The following is a 16,526-nucleotide window of genomic DNA, read 5'->3' as shown; positions in this document are numbered from 1 at the left end:
TTTTCATTTAACAGTTCATGATTAGTTCTGTATTATCTTCCGCTGAAGGAAAACGTAATATTTTATTTTCCACTCCACAAGTGGAAAGAATGATTCATCATATGCGGCTATAGACTTATACGACAGCGCCATCTACTGTCTATCAATTGAAGTATCCAACGCATTGTTTAGATAATAACTAGCAATGTGGGGTGAGGTAAGGCTGCTACTTCCTGTTAATGTAATACAGAATTGTGGCATAGCATTATTTTTGTTGCTCAATGCAGCTAAAACACTTGCATTTTTCCCAAAGGGTACATTATAAATGATGCGAAGCTTCTAAGTACACATTAGAAGCAGGTTTCCAGGTAATCTATGAGAGCTTGGTCCACATTTATGTTTATATAAAACAAGAGTTTTTAAATGCAATTATTTTTTTAATTGAGAAATTAGGGTAAATTCATGGGAGTCAATTTTGGAGTTTAAAAGAACAACTTTTTGACCCCGACGTGATTTGAACACGCAACCTTCTGATCTGGAGTCAGACGCGCTACCGTTGCGCCACGAGGTCTACTGTTCTGTTCAACAGGATGACTTAAAAGTGAGCAAAATGATTTCGTGCTCGTCAAACTTTCCAGAGTAATTAACGAGATTAAAGTACATGAAGCTATTCTACAGGCCTGGCACTAGGTCACTCTAAAGTAAACATTTACAGTCCATTCAATAACACAGACCATCCATGCGATATGTATTACTACATTTTCATGACACCCTTGTACTTGCTTTGTTGCTGGCGCTGCTAATTTATAGTCCTGTCAAGTGTGACATAGACTATGAAAAACACATTTCTTGTATCATCAGCAGCGAAAGATCAGACATTTGTAACACAAGTCAGCCGAGATCCCATAAACTCAGCAAACAGAGTTTTTTGTTAATATGCCACTCTCCTCGAGGGCACAGAGTCAGAACTCTGCCTCCTTGGCCACAATTGTTAGTAGCTTTGCTTTGGTGGGCGCACTGTTACTGGGTGAATGAGAGAGTCACGCATGAGTCCAAGTGGAGAGATGATTTTGGAGTGAACTGTGTCAGTGGACATCACTCAAGTGTGTCACGGAGAATACTCAAATAGCGACAGAAAATGCTGCCCGCCCCGAAATATCCTTGCACAGGGATACCTTGTTGAAGTTGCTACTCGCGCTAGGAAATTCTCCTCCTTAACTTTTCAGTTAATTTCAAGTATTTTCTATCCTTTGAAGGGTGTGGCCCCAGGAACATCACAATGGTATCTATCAACAGTGCAGCAGGTGCAGTGGCACTGAGGTTGTTGAATTTGAGCGGACCACTACATCCCAATTAGGCTTTTTGCTACTTAACCAGAGGACATGTATGCATTTCCCTTGCTTGCATGAGGGCACCATGTACCCTCACTGCACCACTGGCCAAGATATCCATTGCGAAGGTTTGTACTAATGTTTAAGTCAGGCAAAGAAGGAGTGCACATGACCTAGATTTTGATAGATGATATCACAATTAATAAAAATAAGTTAGATGACTATGACTAGTGGGAGAAAAATGTGAAACAGAAATCTATAGGAAAAAAAATCACTGGCAGATTGAACTTTCCACTTTTCACGACTGTATTCCACTTGTTGGATTTAGTGGAATTTTGGAGCTATTGCACATTTTGTGCTCTTTCAAACCCCCACTGTGAACCACCACGAAACACCATGAACCACCAACTGCAAACTACTAATCAGAACAAGCATTTGCAATTCTATAGGTCTTGCATTTTCTTGAGTTTGAGCTATTGGCATTGTAAATTCATAACTGGACTTTCCTTGCCTAAACGTCTGAACAGAAATTGGGAAATCAGGCTGGAAAAGTATTTTCTTTTTGTTTTAACAGAATGAAACATCTTGAAAGCCTAATTGCCTTCCATTTCAACAAAGCTCGAATGAAGTTAACAATAGCAGAGCAGCCTGAGAAGATTTTTTTTCCCCCAATAAAGGAGGTAAGAAATGCCCTATGTGCTATGTCGTGAGAGCTGGCAGGGAGGGGCCCTTGAGAAAGAGACTCAAGATGCATGTGAGGCTAAGCAAGATTCACATTATTGCTTCTAGGTTTAGCTACATTGTACCAGAAAGGGCATATTGTGGCTTTCGTGAACAGTGAGCTAAACAATGGTGTGTTTCTTTTATAAAATAAGCGTATTTTAGGACCCGGAGGTAAACAAGGACAGCACTGGAATAAAGCCAAAACAAATGTCAGCGAAATGGGAGGAGGTGGGAGGAATGAAATGCTGCAACAAAACGCAGGTCGCTACCAGCCTAAAATGCCCACAGTGAAAAGGGAGTACCAAAGAAATAACAAAAATAGTCAGTCCCAGCAACAGATAAAGAAACCAAAGTGGATCAGTACAGTAGTTGGTCACTGCTCTGAAACAGTACAAGGAGTGAGAAAAAGGCAGAACTGACCACTAGCGATTTTTAAAGGACACTGCAACCAACAAATGAAATTGCTTTAAGCCATAAGAAGTATTCTAAAAGTGTACACGAGGCCGATGGCTTACGCTCGACCAAAAAATGGCACAAAAATGGCAAAAAAAGGGGGGGTGGCCTGACGCAGAAGAATGTGGCAGCTAAGCCTGGTCCTGGTGTGCCGTCTCCCTGATGCCATAAACCCTTCAGTTCTTCAGAGCTGAGATTCCCCACTGAGGCCCAAAGCATGAGGATAAGCCTTCAGATCATGTAGAAGCAAAAACTGAAGCCCTACAGAGTCTCACTGTACACTATTGAGCCTTACACCCTGCCCGACAGCCAGGCGCCCGCCACCATGACCGCTCTCGTCTGCTCAATATGGCTTGGACTGAACCCCAAGATGTAACACAATTGCGTGGCTCATTAGTGCATAAAAGTCGCTGTCTCATCTCTACATACACCTGACACAAAAATGAGTGCCTCCCCTGTATATTTTGCCTAGCACGATATGAGTGCTCTCATCTTAACAAACCACCTTTTGCCATATGATTCGCACCAAAGGCCGACCATAAATGAGCTTTTAGCCCTGAGCTGCTGGTGTGGTAACTTTGGGGTTGCCTTGAACCCCCATCGGTGAGCTGCCTATGCCCCAGGACTGAGACTTGTAAGTGTTTTACTTACCTCCTAATCTAACGTTTACTTACCTCCCCCTGGAAATGTTGATTTTTGCACTGTCTACTTTGAAAATAGCTTATTGCAATTTTTACAAAGGCTGTACATGATATTGTTTTCATTCAAAGTTCCTAAAGTATCTAAGTGAAGTACCTAGCATTTAAAGTGTTTAATGTAAATCTTGAACCTGTGGTTCTTAAAATAAACTAAGAAAATATATTTTTCCAATATAAAAACCTATTGGCCTGGAGTAAGTCTTTGAGTGTGTGTTCCTCATTAATTGCCTGTGTGTGTACAACAAATGCTTAACACGACCCTCTGATAAGCTTACTGCTCAGCATTTTTGCTACACTCAGCGGCTGCTCTGAAATCTTGCGAGTCGCGTAGGTCCATTGGTGTATAAGCGGCTTCAGAGTTTACACCTGCCGGCTGTGCGACGACTGCCTCTGGATCAGGGTCCTCCTGAAAGCCCATATCTTCATAGACTTGTGAATTCGGTGGTGCAATACAGTTTTCATCATCTTCACTGTCGATGAAGTTGATTGAATCATTTAATTAGTCTTTCGAGGCTTCGCGGCCGTCGCCTTCAACCTTAATAGGGGATTTCAGTTGCGGCAAATCCTAGAGGCTGAGCTTTTCAAGCCGCTCGCAAACTTCCTTTTGAAAATTGGTAACGTTGGAACCCCCCTCTGTAGGGGCAGCCAGCTGTGCATTCTCATCCACACCGGAGGTGTTAGGGACCGATAATATCTATTGATAGTGTTCTGGGCACCTGAGGAGGCGGCTTTTCTGGTGAGCGGACTGTATCTCTTCATAATGCCTTGACAACCTATTTCAGAAATGGTTCTCGGTTTGGCGTGCTGCTCTGGCCGGCTCCTTATATGTATTCAATGGTTCAAAAAGGGCGTACGCCTCTACAACATAGCGGTCACATGCTCACCTTGACGGCTCTGATACGTTGAGGGGTTACACGTAACAGTAACCATATGTCATGACCTTTGCAGCATTTGCCCAGCCCCTCTTTTTGGATTAGTTGGTAGGGTGGAGGTTTGTCATTACAACCCCAATGCTCTGCCCTGCGAGGTGGCCCCCCAGGCAGCCACTCGGTCCTGAATGTCTGACATGTCCACACTTGTCCTCTTAGGCCATGAAGCATGCTGCACACCTGCACAGCCGCCATTTCACACAGTCCATAGACCTACACACAAGGGACAGCATCAGGGCACGTGACTAACACAGCATCACATCATGTCACAACCCACGTGACTCACCTACGTCATTACTTACGTCATCACGGGGCAGGGTACCCACGTCATTGCCTACGTGATCACGGGGCGGGCACCTGTCAAAAAGTTTGATGGAAGGTATCCCCTTATACAACTGAGGGGCAACTTCCTGAGACAGTCAGATTGTCCTCGCATTCGGTAGAAATGTAGTGAACTATAGAAGTTTCATATTTAATAATCCAACCACCTCTACTAAAGAAAGCGGCCAGAGCTCTGATTTGACAACCGGTCTTTTGTGTTATTCATGTGTCAGATTCTCTGAGTTTCTAAAGCAATTTCACCTTAAATAAGAAGATTAATCCGTTCAGCTTTGCTGCCCTCTGACAACGAAGACTGAAAGGACAGGGTTTTAGCTATCAGTATCTTTGCAGCACTGTTATGTTTCAATGGCACCGGTGATACCAGCCACAAGGTTTGCACTGTCACCCCTAAAGTCTTTAGTCATTGAGGGTCACCTGACATAAGCTTTCAAGGTAAGTCGAACAATTAAATTTATATTTTTGTTAACAGCATTTTCTCACCAAGCCTGAGCGAAGTTTTATTACACCAGCAAGATCTGCGAATTTCACACCATGCAATACTCACAGAACTTCATGAATTTCATCAGTGAGAAATTAATTTCTCACATTTTTTTTTTTTTTTTTACAAATGAGAGATAGCAAACTACTCCCCTCGCTAATCTCACAGTCGTTTAAGCACAATAAATCCACTATACCTCACAGCATTATAACACATTTCTGTGAAACAATGTTTTTCTGTTTCACACAGTTGTAGTTTTTACCAGCTGAGCCAACTGTCCGGACTACTGCAAAGAACCGACCTTGGTCTAACATTCGGGGCAATAAACCAGGGCCTCTTTCAGAAAGGGTTAATCTCCCGTTTTGTGAATGATTTCTTAACAAGTAGAAAGTGCAGGATTGGCCGCTGCAGACCCCGGAAAATCCCCAGTGGGTTGAGGGTCTGGAGATGCTACTAGCGCTGAAAGGACTGAGGGATTCACTGTCCTACAGAACAGCAAAACAGAACTGAGGCACTGACTTACAGTTCCCACGTCATCATGTACAGGATGTGCAGCTGCAAACACGTACTAGTTCTTGCTATGGAGCCAGATCTCGAAGTACTGGAGTAATTCACGATTCTGTTCAGAAGTGGCTGCACATACGTTCACCCGGTGTGTCAGCTGCCGGTGCAGCCCTGCAGGAGGAGATCCAGAACATAAACCTGTGGGTGGAAATGCGTCCGAGTCGCTCCGGCCTCTCCGTGATATTCATTCCTCGTGGTTTCCTTAGTTCTGTATCCTTGTGAGTCAATGTCAGTCGTGAGACAGACTAAATGATTTACTATCAAAGTGAAACTCACACAGTAATAATGAAATTAGATTATTGCACAAAAATATATACTGCGTTGGCCGGGAATCGAACCCGGGTCAACTGCTTGGAAGGCAGCTATGCTCACCACTATACCACCAACGCTTGCTACTATTGTAGGAGCTGCTTTCCCTCTGAGAAATAACACAAGCCCGCCGATATCTTCACAGAAGAGTTATTCTGCATCTAAGGCGAGCATTCCCGCACAGACTTTTCACTCCACTCACCCGTCTAAGAGCCCCCAGATAGTCCAGTTTTAACAGCCCCTCCGCGGGACTGAGCACCAATAACTGAAGCCATCAATTCTACTCAGACAGAAACCAGCAGCATCACCCAAACTCCGCAATTTAATCGTATGCTGACTTCCCTCCGGTCCTAGCAGTAGGTTAGCCTTAGTATTATGGGCGCCAGGGTCAGAATGGACATGAGCCCCAGAAACCACTGGTCCTCGGTGCCACTCTACCTGCTGCACGCCCTGTGGCCTAGAACAGTGAATTCGACCTGTCGAGGGGCGGTAAACCAACCTGCAGGGGGAGATCCGTGGTGTCAATCAAGGGTTATCCAGCTCCAGACAATCTGTTTTAAGGAAAGCGATGGTGCCCCCTCCCCATTTCCCCACCCACACACGCCACCCAACCTCACCATTATTTCAAGAATCTCTACATTGTCACTAGAAAGAAGCCCGGCACAGAAGAGAAGCTTTCAGAGCTGCCGGGAGAGGGTTGAACCTTCAGTTTACAGAAGCCGAATAGTCCACCAGACTCACCGCTGCATTAAAGGGACCTCACGGGCCTCTCGGAGGTAGAATGTACCAAGAATCCACCCGAGGTCCCTGGGGTCCGCACATCGACTTCACGCGCTGGAAAGAACAAGATGGGACCTGTGCTGGGGGGCTACAGGCGGGGGAGAACCACCTCATTCTATGGGGCATCCTTTAATACACCCCGTCTGGCCAGGGGTTCCTGGGGTGATGGAACATCATCCCAGAGACCCCCCCATATCTTGTCTGAATGCTGAATAAACACGCGGGGAAACTTGCGGGAAAATGCGCTCTTATCACTGGCCGGTCAGACCCTACTAGCTGGCTGCTGACCGGGGCATCCATTCCAGGTTTTCCCGGGTCAGTGCGTGATGTGCTGCTCCAGTCCAAGTTTTTAGTTTGAATTCTGGGAGTTTTAGTTTTATTTATTCCATTATAAAACAGGACTACAAGTCCAGAATTCAAAGTAAAAAAAACTCGGATTGGAGCAACACATAAAGAATGGACCTGGGAAACTTGGCAGCTATGCTGGTGCCACCCTGGAGGGTTGGTACCACAGAGTGTGGCATGTTCTAGGGGTGGAAAACCTCACACATTCTGATACGGGTCCGGATGCCGTATCCCACTGGTGGGGGCCCTGCTCCTGACGTTAGTTTACAAAAGACCACACGGGCCTTACATGCCCAAGAGCACACGAGTGGTACTACTGCAGCCTGGGGCAGGAAGGAGAGATGGACTACAGGGAAAGGCGCTGCTGAGCTTCAGTCCTTCCGGTTTCACCATCACGAACGGGTCAGTTTTTGAGAAAACACATTAAAGTGGGGAACGGGAGAGACAGAGTGTTTCTCTTCATGTCTGGAAACGTGTAAATGTTATTCTTAAAAAGAAATCAATAAGGGGACCAATCACAGCAACAAAAACGAAACGCCGCATCAATGCATCGAAGCAAGGTAGTCAAACGACAATTGCTGAACCCTGCAAGCTCCGCATGCCATGATTCACCATGGTATCCAACCGAACCCCCCCCCCCGCCCACAGCGCCCAGCTCACTGACACAACTTCATCTGAAGCAAGGTTAACCCACTGACAAAACCTCACCTGAAGCCCAACTCACTGACACAACCTCACGCAAAGCAACCCCAACTCACTAACACAACCTCACGCAAAGCAACCCCAACTCACTAACACACCTCACCCGAAGCCCAACTTACTGACACAACCTCACCTGAAGCAAGCCCAACTCACTGACACAACTTCAAGCGAAGCAACCCCAACTCACTAACACAACCTCACCGAAGCCCAACTCACTGACACAACCTCACCCGAAGCTCATCTCTCTGACACAACCTCACCTGAAGGAAGCCAAACTCACTGACACAACCTCACGAGAAGCAAGCCCAACTCACTAACACAACTTCACGCAAAGCAACCCCAACTCACTAACACAACCTCATGCGAAGCAACCCCAACTCACTAACACAACCTCATGCAAAGCAACCCCAACTCACTAACACAACCTCATGCGAAGCAACCCCAGCTCATTGACACAACCTCACCTGAAGCAAGCCCTGACCAGCCCACCCCTGTGGGTGCACTGATATCTGTAGTAACTGACAACACCCTCCAATGGTCGCTGCCTCTTAAAACCTAGTGAAAACACATGCACAGCTGCAGAGGCACACAACTGTGTTTAGACCTTCTACAACCCCCTCCTGCCTCCCATGAATCAGTGATCTACTCTTCCTCACAGTGGCTTACACTTCCTGAGACAAACAAGCCCCACATAGTACAGCAAGACTCGTCTTAAGCACATCGCCCGGATTGTGGGTGTCCACAAAGGCATCAAACCTGTGAAGAGTCTCAGACTGAGGACCTGCACCTACACTGCACCACACACCTCCCCCCCTGTCCTACTGACTAACAGAGCACCATGTGGTAACCCTGCATCCAGAGGTGGACTCACTCACCTGGTGGCGCATATTCTAAAGTGTTCACAATTTCAATACCTGAAATACACCAGTCCAATCCCTAAACACCAACACACAACCTCACAATTAGAAGAACCAGTGAAACGACCGACAGCCTCAGCCGGGCGCACACTGAATGTGTTCGTCGCTTCCAACAAACTGGGAGCAAAACTCTGCTCTTTGTCAAAAAGTAATAAGCGGCCAAGAAGGTGACAGATGTGTGTTATAGTTTCAAGTTTAAATTTATTGGCACAGTTAGTTAAAACCATCGCAATTCAAACATACATATTTGTAGAAATACTTAGCATACTCACTGTATTAAATAGAGACTCATAAAAACATAAAATGCTTGTTTAAACTAAAACTTATCATAATGATCAATTTGTGCATGACTAAAATGTTCTCTACTGATTCCAACCTTACTCTTGGTCTTAAATTTAGGACTTTCTTACTCCCGTGCAAAACTGTGATTGTAGATGAGTAGGGCTCAGGGAATACTAAAAATGACGAACACTAAGTTATACCTGAGACTGTTTTCTGGCTGCAGCTAACCTGTTGGGTGCTTTACTAACATAAAATGATAACCCGTGCGCACTCGGCTTAGACTTTATTCTCTAGTTCTTTCTGGGCCTGTACCATAAATTTGGCCCCCGACAAGAAAAGGCTGGCCTGCATGTTCAATATCCTACAAATATTTTTCAGATACAATATCCTGTAACCTAGCAACGCCGGGCACACACAGAAAATGTGTTCTAAGGACTCCTGTCTGTATCCACACAGTCGACAGGAATGTGTCGGATCTTGTTGTCTCCATGAAGGGACCATATCTTTCGTTTCCATCAACCCAAATCGAAAGAGCATGAACTAGTGTTCCAGCAACTGGTTGAAGGATGCTGCTAAATATTCCTGTGCCCGTAAGGTTTTGTATGATGTTGTTACAATCCTGGCGTGCTGTCTTCTTCTTCCCAATTTTTGTTTGTCAGAATTTAAAGATTTTATCTTAGTGACAGCATTTGCCTTCCGGTAAATCTCCTTTTTGCCCAAATCAAATCAAATCATTAACATTTATAAAGCGCGCTACTCACCCGTGCGGGTCTCAAGGCGCTAGGGGGGAAAGGGGGGGTTATCGCTGCTCGAACAGCCAAGTCTTTAGGAGTCTCCGGAAAGCGGAGTGGTCCTGGGTGGTCCTGAGGCTGGTGGGGAGGGAGTTCCAGGTCTTGGCCGCCAGGAAGGAGAAAGATCTCCCACCCGCCGTGGAGCGGCGGGTGCGAGGGACGGCAGCAAGTGCGAGGCCAGCGGAGCGGAGGGGGCGGGTGGGGACGTAGAAGCTGAGGCGTCTGTTGAGGTATTCCGGTCCCTTGTTGTGGAGGGCTTTGTGTGCGTGGGTGAGAAGACGGAAGGTGATCCTTTTGCTGACTGGGAGCCAATGCAGGTGTCTCAGGTGTGCGGAGATGTGGCTGTTGCGGGGTACGTCGAGGATGAGGCGGGCCGAGGCGTTTTGGATGCGTTGCAGGCGGTTTTGGAGTTTGGCGGTGGTCCCGGCGTAGAGGGTGTTGCCGTAGTCCAGGCGACTCGTGACAAGGGCGTGGGTCACGGTTTTTCTGGTGTCGGCGGGGATCCAGCGGAAGATCTTGCGGAGCATGCAGAGAGTGAGGAAGCAGGCGGAGGACACGGCGTTGACTTGCTTGGTCATGGTGAGAAGAGGGTCCAAGATGAAGCCGAGGTTGCGGGCGTGGTCTGCGGGGGTCGGTGCGGTGCCGAGGGCCGTGGGCCACCAGGAGTCGTCCCAGGCGGACGGGGTGTTGCCGAGGATGAGGACTTCCGTTTTTTCAGAGTTCAGCTTTAGGCGGCTGAGCCTCATCCAATCTGCGACGTCCTTCATACCCTCTTGTAGGTTGGTCTTGGCGCTGGCGGGGTCCTTGGTGAGGGAGAGTACAAGTTGGGTGTCGTCGGCGTAGGAGGTGATGATGATGTCGTGCTTGCGTACGATGTCGGCGAGGGGGCTCATGTAGACATTGAAGAGTGTCGGGCTGAGCGATGAGCCTTGAGGTACGCCGCAGATGATCTTGGTGGGTTCTGAGCGAAACGGAGGGAGGTAAACTCTTTGGGAGCGGTTAGCGAGGAAGGAGGCGATCCAGTCCAGGGCCTGGCCTTGGATCCCGGTGGAGCGTAGGCGGGTGATTAGGGTGCGGTGACAGACGGTGTCAAAGGCAGCCGAGAGGTCGAGGAGAATGAGGGCGACTGTTTCACCGTTGTCCATCAGGGTTCTGATGTCGTCTGTGACTGAGATGAGGGCGGTTTCCGTGCTGTGGTTGGTTCGGAATCCGGTTTGTGAAGGGTCGAGCAGGTTGTTGTCTTCCAGGAAGGTGGTCAGCTGTTTGTTGACGGTCTTTTCTATTACCTTGGCTGGGAAAGGTAGAAGAGAGATGGGGCGGAAGTTTTTCAGGTCGCTTGGGTCAGCCGTAGGTTTCTTTAGTAGGGCGTTGACTTCAGCGTGCTTCCAGCATTCGGGGAAGGTAGCAGAAGAAAAAGAAGAGTTGATGACGGTCTGGAGGTGCGGGGCGATGATGTCGTCGGCTTTGTTAAAGATGAAGTGCGGGCAGGGGTCCGAAGGGGCGCCGGAGTGGATAGAGTTCATGATGGATTTGGTTTCTTCCGTGTTGATGTGGGTCCAGTTGTTGAGGGTGATGTCCGGGGAAGCGGGTTCAGTGGTGTATGGTTGGGTCTGGTGTCCGAAGCTGTCGTGGAGGTCGCTGATCTTGCGATGGAAGAAAGTGGCGAGGGATTCGCACAAATCCTGTGAGGGCGTGACGGCGTTGGCGCTGGGGTTGGAGAACTCTTTGACGATGTTGAAGAGTTCTCTGCTGTTGTGGCTGTTTTTGTCTAGTCTGTAGGTGAAAAAGTTCCTTTTGGCAGTGCGGATCAGGTGGTGGTGTTCGCGTGTAGCGTTCTTGAGGGCGGTCATGTTGTCAGCGGTGTGGTCCTTGCGCCAGGCCTTCTCAAGGGCACGACAAGTTTTCTTTGATTCTTTGAGGGTGTCAGAGAACCAGAGAGGTTTTTTGGTGTTGGTCTGTCGATGCGTGCGTTTGAGGGGAGCAAGGTTGTCAGCGCAGTTGGAGATCCAGTTTGTGAGGTTGAGAGCTGCGTCGTTGGGGTCGGTGGTGAGGGTGGGTTGGTTGGCGGCGAGAGCGGAGAAGAGTTGCTCTTCAGGGATCTTGTTCCACTGTCGACGAGGGATGGGTTGAGTGCGGAGGTGGGAGGTCTCGCGTCGGAATGTGAAGTGGACGCAGCTGTGGTCGGTCCAGTGTAGGGCAGAGGTGTGGCTGAAGAAGACGTGTTTGCTGGCGGAGAAGATAGGGTCGAGCGTGTGTCCGGCGATGTGGGTGGCGGTGTTCACCAGTTGTTTGAGGCCGAGGTTGGCGAGGTTGTCGAGCAGGGTGGTGGTGTTGGGGTCGTTGTTTTGTTCCAGATGGAAGTTGAGGTCGCCTAGGAGGATGTAGTCCGGTGAGGCGAGGGCGTGCGGGGAGATGAAGTCGGCGATGGCGTCGCTGAAAGAGGCGCGAGGTCCGGGAGGACGGTAGACGAGGGATCCTCTGAGGGTGGTCCTTGGGTCGGTGCGAATCTGAAAATGCAGGTGTTCAGCGGCGAGGGGGGGGTCTTCGGTGGAGGTGGTGACGCTGATGGAGTCTTTGAAGATGATGGCGACACCTCCTCCTACTTGGTTGGTGCGGTCTTTTCTGGAGATCTTGTAGCCTTCGGGGATGGCGGTAGCGATGTCTGGAGCAGAGGAGGCGTTCATCCATGTCTCCGTGATGAAGGCGACGTCCGGGGCTGTGGAGTCCAGGAGGTCCCAAAGTTCAACGGCGTGCTTGTGGACGGAGCGAGCGTTGACCAGGATGCACTTGAGGTGGTTGATGGCGCGTGGGCTTGTGGTCGTGGTAGTTGCGTGGTGGAAGATGCGTTTGCAGGAGTTGCAGGCGAAGGGTCCATGGGTGCGTTTGGGGTGAGCTAGGAAGCAGGTTTTGGAGCGCCCTGGGTTGAGGGCGTGGAGGGTGGTGGGGTCGTAGCGGATCAGCGGGGCTTGGGGGAGCTGGGGACCAGGGGTCGTGGCGCTGGGCGCGGGCCAGGCGCGGACGGGCGCAGACGGGCTCGCCTCCGGCGCGCCAGCGGCGTGCCCGCTGCGCGCGCCCGCTGCGCAGTCGCGCAGCGGCCGCCATAAGAGGTAGGAGGGGGGGGGGAGGGGTCAGCTGGGGGCGAATGGGAGCTGGGGGGCGGGGGCGTGCAGGAGGTCGCGGCGGGAAAGCGCGAGGGAGGGGGGGGGGACAGGTAGAGTGAGAGGAGCTGGGGGAGGGGGTTTAGGGTGGAGGAGGGTGAGTGTTAGGAGGTTTGGAGATTAGGGAGAGAGATAGGAGTAGGGTTGTGAAGATAGGGGAGGGGGGGTTGTAGAGGTGGGTGAGGGAGAGAGGTAGAGTGAGAGGATAGGGAGATAGGTAGTAGAGGGGGTGGCGGGAGGGGGGGAGAGATAGAGAAATAGATAGAGAAAATAGATAGAGAAGTCGATAGATAGGGAAATAGATAGATAGACAGATAGGTAGGTAGGAGGAGGTGGAGAGTGGGGGAGTTAGATAGTGAGATAGGGAGCTAGAGAGATAGGAAGATAGGAGGAGTGAGGGAGGTAGATAGCGAACGGGTTAGCTAGGGGTGAGAGAGGGGGAGGCGAGTGAGGGAGGGGGATGAGGAAGGAGCAGGAGGGCAGGCTCGGGGGAAGAAGACGGAGGAGGTAGAAGAGCCGAAGACAGGAGAACAGAAGACAGAAGAACAGAAGACAGAAGAACAGAAGACCTGAAGAGCAGAAGAGCAGAAGAACAGAAGCACAGAAGATCGGAACAGCAGAAGAACAGCAGAAGAACAGCAGAAGAACAGAGAAGAACAGAGAAGAACAGAGAAGAACACAGAAGAACACAGAAGAACACAGAAGAACACAGAAGAACCGAGAAGAAGAACACAGAAGCACAGAGAAGAACAGAGAAGAAGAACACAGAAGACCGGAAGAACACAGAAGAACAGAAGGGAAGAACAGAAGAACAGAAGGGAAGAACAGAAGAACACAGAAGAAGATTGCAGAGGGGGAGCGAGGAGGAAGAGACAGAGAGGAGGAAAAGAAGCAGGAGCAGGAGAGAAGGTGAGTGGCGCGGGGCAGGGCGAGGGGCTGGGAGGAGGGGGGTACTTACAGTTAGGTGGGTCTCAGGAACACAGGAACTCGGGAACTTGGAGGAGCTGCAGCGGCAGGGGGAGCGACCTACCCTTGGGTCAAGGGTCGCTACCACTGTCGCGCAGCGGCCGCCATAAGAGGTAGGAGGGGGGGGGGAGGGGTCAGCTGGGGGCGAATGGGAGCTGGGGGGCGGGGGCGTGCAGGAGGTCGCGGCGGGAAAGCGCGAGGGAGGGGGGGGGACAGGTAGAGTGAGAGGAGCTGGGGGAGGGGGTTTAGGGTGGAGGAGGGTGAGTGTTAGGAGGTTTGGAGATTAGGGAGAGAGATAGGAGTAGGGTTGTGAAGATAGGGGAGGGGGGGTTGTAGAGGTGGGTGAGGGAGAGAGGTAGAGTGAGAGGATAGGGAGATAGGTAGTAGAGGGGGTGGCGGGAGGGGGGGAGAGATAGAGAAATAGATAGAGAAAATAGATAGAGAAGTCGATAGATAGGGAAATAGATAGATAGACAGATAGGTAGGTAGGAGGAGGTGGAGAGTGGGGGAGTTAGATAGTGAGATAGGGAGCTAGAGAGATAGGAAGATAGGAGGAGTGAGGGAGGTAGATGGCGAACGGGTTAGCTAGGGGTGAGAGAGGGGGAGGCGAGTGAGGGAGGGGGATGAGGAAGGAGCAGGAGGGCAGGCTCGGGGGAAGAAGACGGAGGAGGTAGAAGAGCCGAAGACAGGAGAACAGAAGACAGAAGAACAGAAGACAGAAGAACAGAAGACCGGAAGAGCAGAAGAGCAGAAGAACAGAAGCACAGAAGATCGGAAGAGCAGAAGAACAGAGAAGAACAGAGAAGAACAGAGAAGAACAGAGAAGAACACAGAAGAACACAGAAGAACACAGAAGAACCGAGAAGAAGAACACAGAAGCACAGAGAAGAACAGAGAAGAAGAACACAGAAGACCGGAAGAACACAGAAGAACAGAAGGGAAGAACAGAAGAACAGAAGGGAAGAACAGAAGAACACAGAAGAAGATTGCAGAGGGGGAGCGAGGAGGAAGAGACAGAGAGGAGGAAAAGAAGCAGGAGCAGGAGAGAAGGTGAGTGGCGCGGGGCAGGGCGAGGGGCTGGGAGGAGGGGGGTACTTACAGTTAGGTGGGTCTCAGGAACACAGGAACTCGGGAACTTGGAGGAGCGGCAGGGGGAGCGACCTACCCTTGGGTCAAGGGTCGCTACCACTGTCGCGCAGCGGCCGCCATAAGAGGTAGGAGGGGGGGGGGAGGGGTCAGCTGGGGGCGAATGGGAGCTGGGGGGCGGGGGCGTGCAGGAGGTCGCGGCGGGAAAGCGCGAGGGAGGGGGGGACAGGTAGAGTGAGAGGAGCTGGGGGAGGGGGTTTAGGGTGGAGGAGGGTGAGTGTTAGGAGGTTTGGAGATTAGGGAGAGAGATAGGAGTAGGGTTGTGAAGATAGGGGAGGGGGGGTTGTAGAGGTGGGTGAGGGAGAGAGGTAGAGTGAGAGGATAGGGAGATAGGTAGTAGAGGGGGTGGCGGGAGGGGGGGAGAGATAGAGAAATAGATAGAGAAAATAGATAGAGAAGTCGATAGATAGGGAAATAGATAGATAGACAGATAGGTAGGTAGGAGGAGGTGGAGAGTGGGGGAGTTAGATAGTGAGATAGGGAGCTAGAGAGATAGGAAGATAGGAGGAGTGAGGGAGGTAGATGGCGAACGGGTTAGCTAGGGGTGAGAGAGGGGGAGGCGAGTGAGGGAGGGGGATGAGGAAGGAGCAGGAGGGCAGGCTCGGGGGAAGAAGACGGAGGAGGTAGAAGAGCCGAAGACAGGAGAACAGAAGACAGAAGAACAGAAGACAGAAGAACAGAAGACCGGAAGAGCAGAAGAACAGAAGCACAGAAGATCGGAAGAGCAGAAGAACAGAGAAGAACACAGAAGAACAGAGAAGAACACAGAAGAACACAGAAGAACCGAGAAGAAGAACACAGAAGCACAGAGAAGAACAGAGAAGAAGAACACAGAAGACCGGAAGAACACAGAAGAACAGAAGGGAAGAACAGAAGAACAGAAGGGAAGAACAGAAGAACACAGAAGAAGATTGCAGAGGGGGAGCGAGGAGGAAGAGACAGAGAGGAGGAAAAGAAGCAGGAGCAGGAGAGAAGGTGAGTGGCGCGGGGCAGGGCGAGGGGCTGGGAGGAGGGGGGTACTTACAGTTAGGTGGGTCTCAGGAACACAGGAACTCGGGAACTTGGAGGAGCTGCAGCGGCAGGGGGAGCGACCTACCCTTGGGTCAAGGGTCGCTACCACTGTCGCGCAGCGGCCGCCATAAGAGGTAGGAGGGGGCGGGAGGGGTCGTGCAGGAGGTCGCGGCGGGAAAGCGCGAGGGAGGGGGGGGACAGGTAGAGTGAGAGGAGCTGGGGGAGGGGGTTTAGGGTGGAGGAGGGTGAGTGTTAGGAGGTTTGGAGATTAGGGAGAGAGATAGGAGTAGGGTTGTGAAGATAGGGGAGGGGGGGTTGTAGAGGTGGGTGAGGGAGAGAGGTAGAGTGAGAGGATAGGGAGATAGGTAGTAGAGGGGGTGGCGGGAGGGGGGGAGAGATAGAGAAATAGATAGAGAAAATAGATAGAGAATTCGATAGATAGGGAAATAGATAGATAGACAGATAGGTAGGTAGGAGGAGGTGGAGAGTGGGGGAGTTAGATAGTGAGATAGGGAGCTAGAGAGATAGGAAGATAGGAGGAGTGAGGGAGGTAGATGGCGAACGGGTTAGCTAGGGGTGAGAGAGGGGGAGGCGAGTGAGGGAGGGGGATGAGGAAGGAGCA

At 50.4% G+C, this 16,526-nt stretch overlaps 2 non-coding genes across 2 annotated transcripts; both read right to left on the bottom strand.

The window, feature by feature from the left end:
* Positions 1 to 478: 478 nt before the first annotated feature.
* On the bottom strand, positions 479 to 550 carry TRNAW-CCA (transfer RNA tryptophan (anticodon CCA)). The gene has a single exon. It is a non-coding gene; the product is annotated as a tRNA-Trp (tRNA).
* Positions 551 to 5,814: 5,264 nt separating this feature from the next.
* Positions 5,815 to 5,886, bottom strand: TRNAG-UCC (transfer RNA glycine (anticodon UCC)). The gene has a single exon. It is a non-coding gene; the product is annotated as a tRNA-Gly (tRNA).
* Between the last annotated feature and the right edge of the window lie 10,640 nt (positions 5,887 to 16,526).

This window comes from Pleurodeles waltl, chromosome 12, assembly GCF_031143425.1.
Source record: "Pleurodeles waltl isolate 20211129_DDA chromosome 12, aPleWal1.hap1.20221129, whole genome shotgun sequence".
Taxonomy (NCBI): domain Eukaryota; kingdom Metazoa; phylum Chordata; class Amphibia; order Caudata; family Salamandridae; genus Pleurodeles; species Pleurodeles waltl.
Note: the sequence above shows the minus strand (reverse complement) of the source record. Positions and strands in the feature narration are given on the sequence as shown.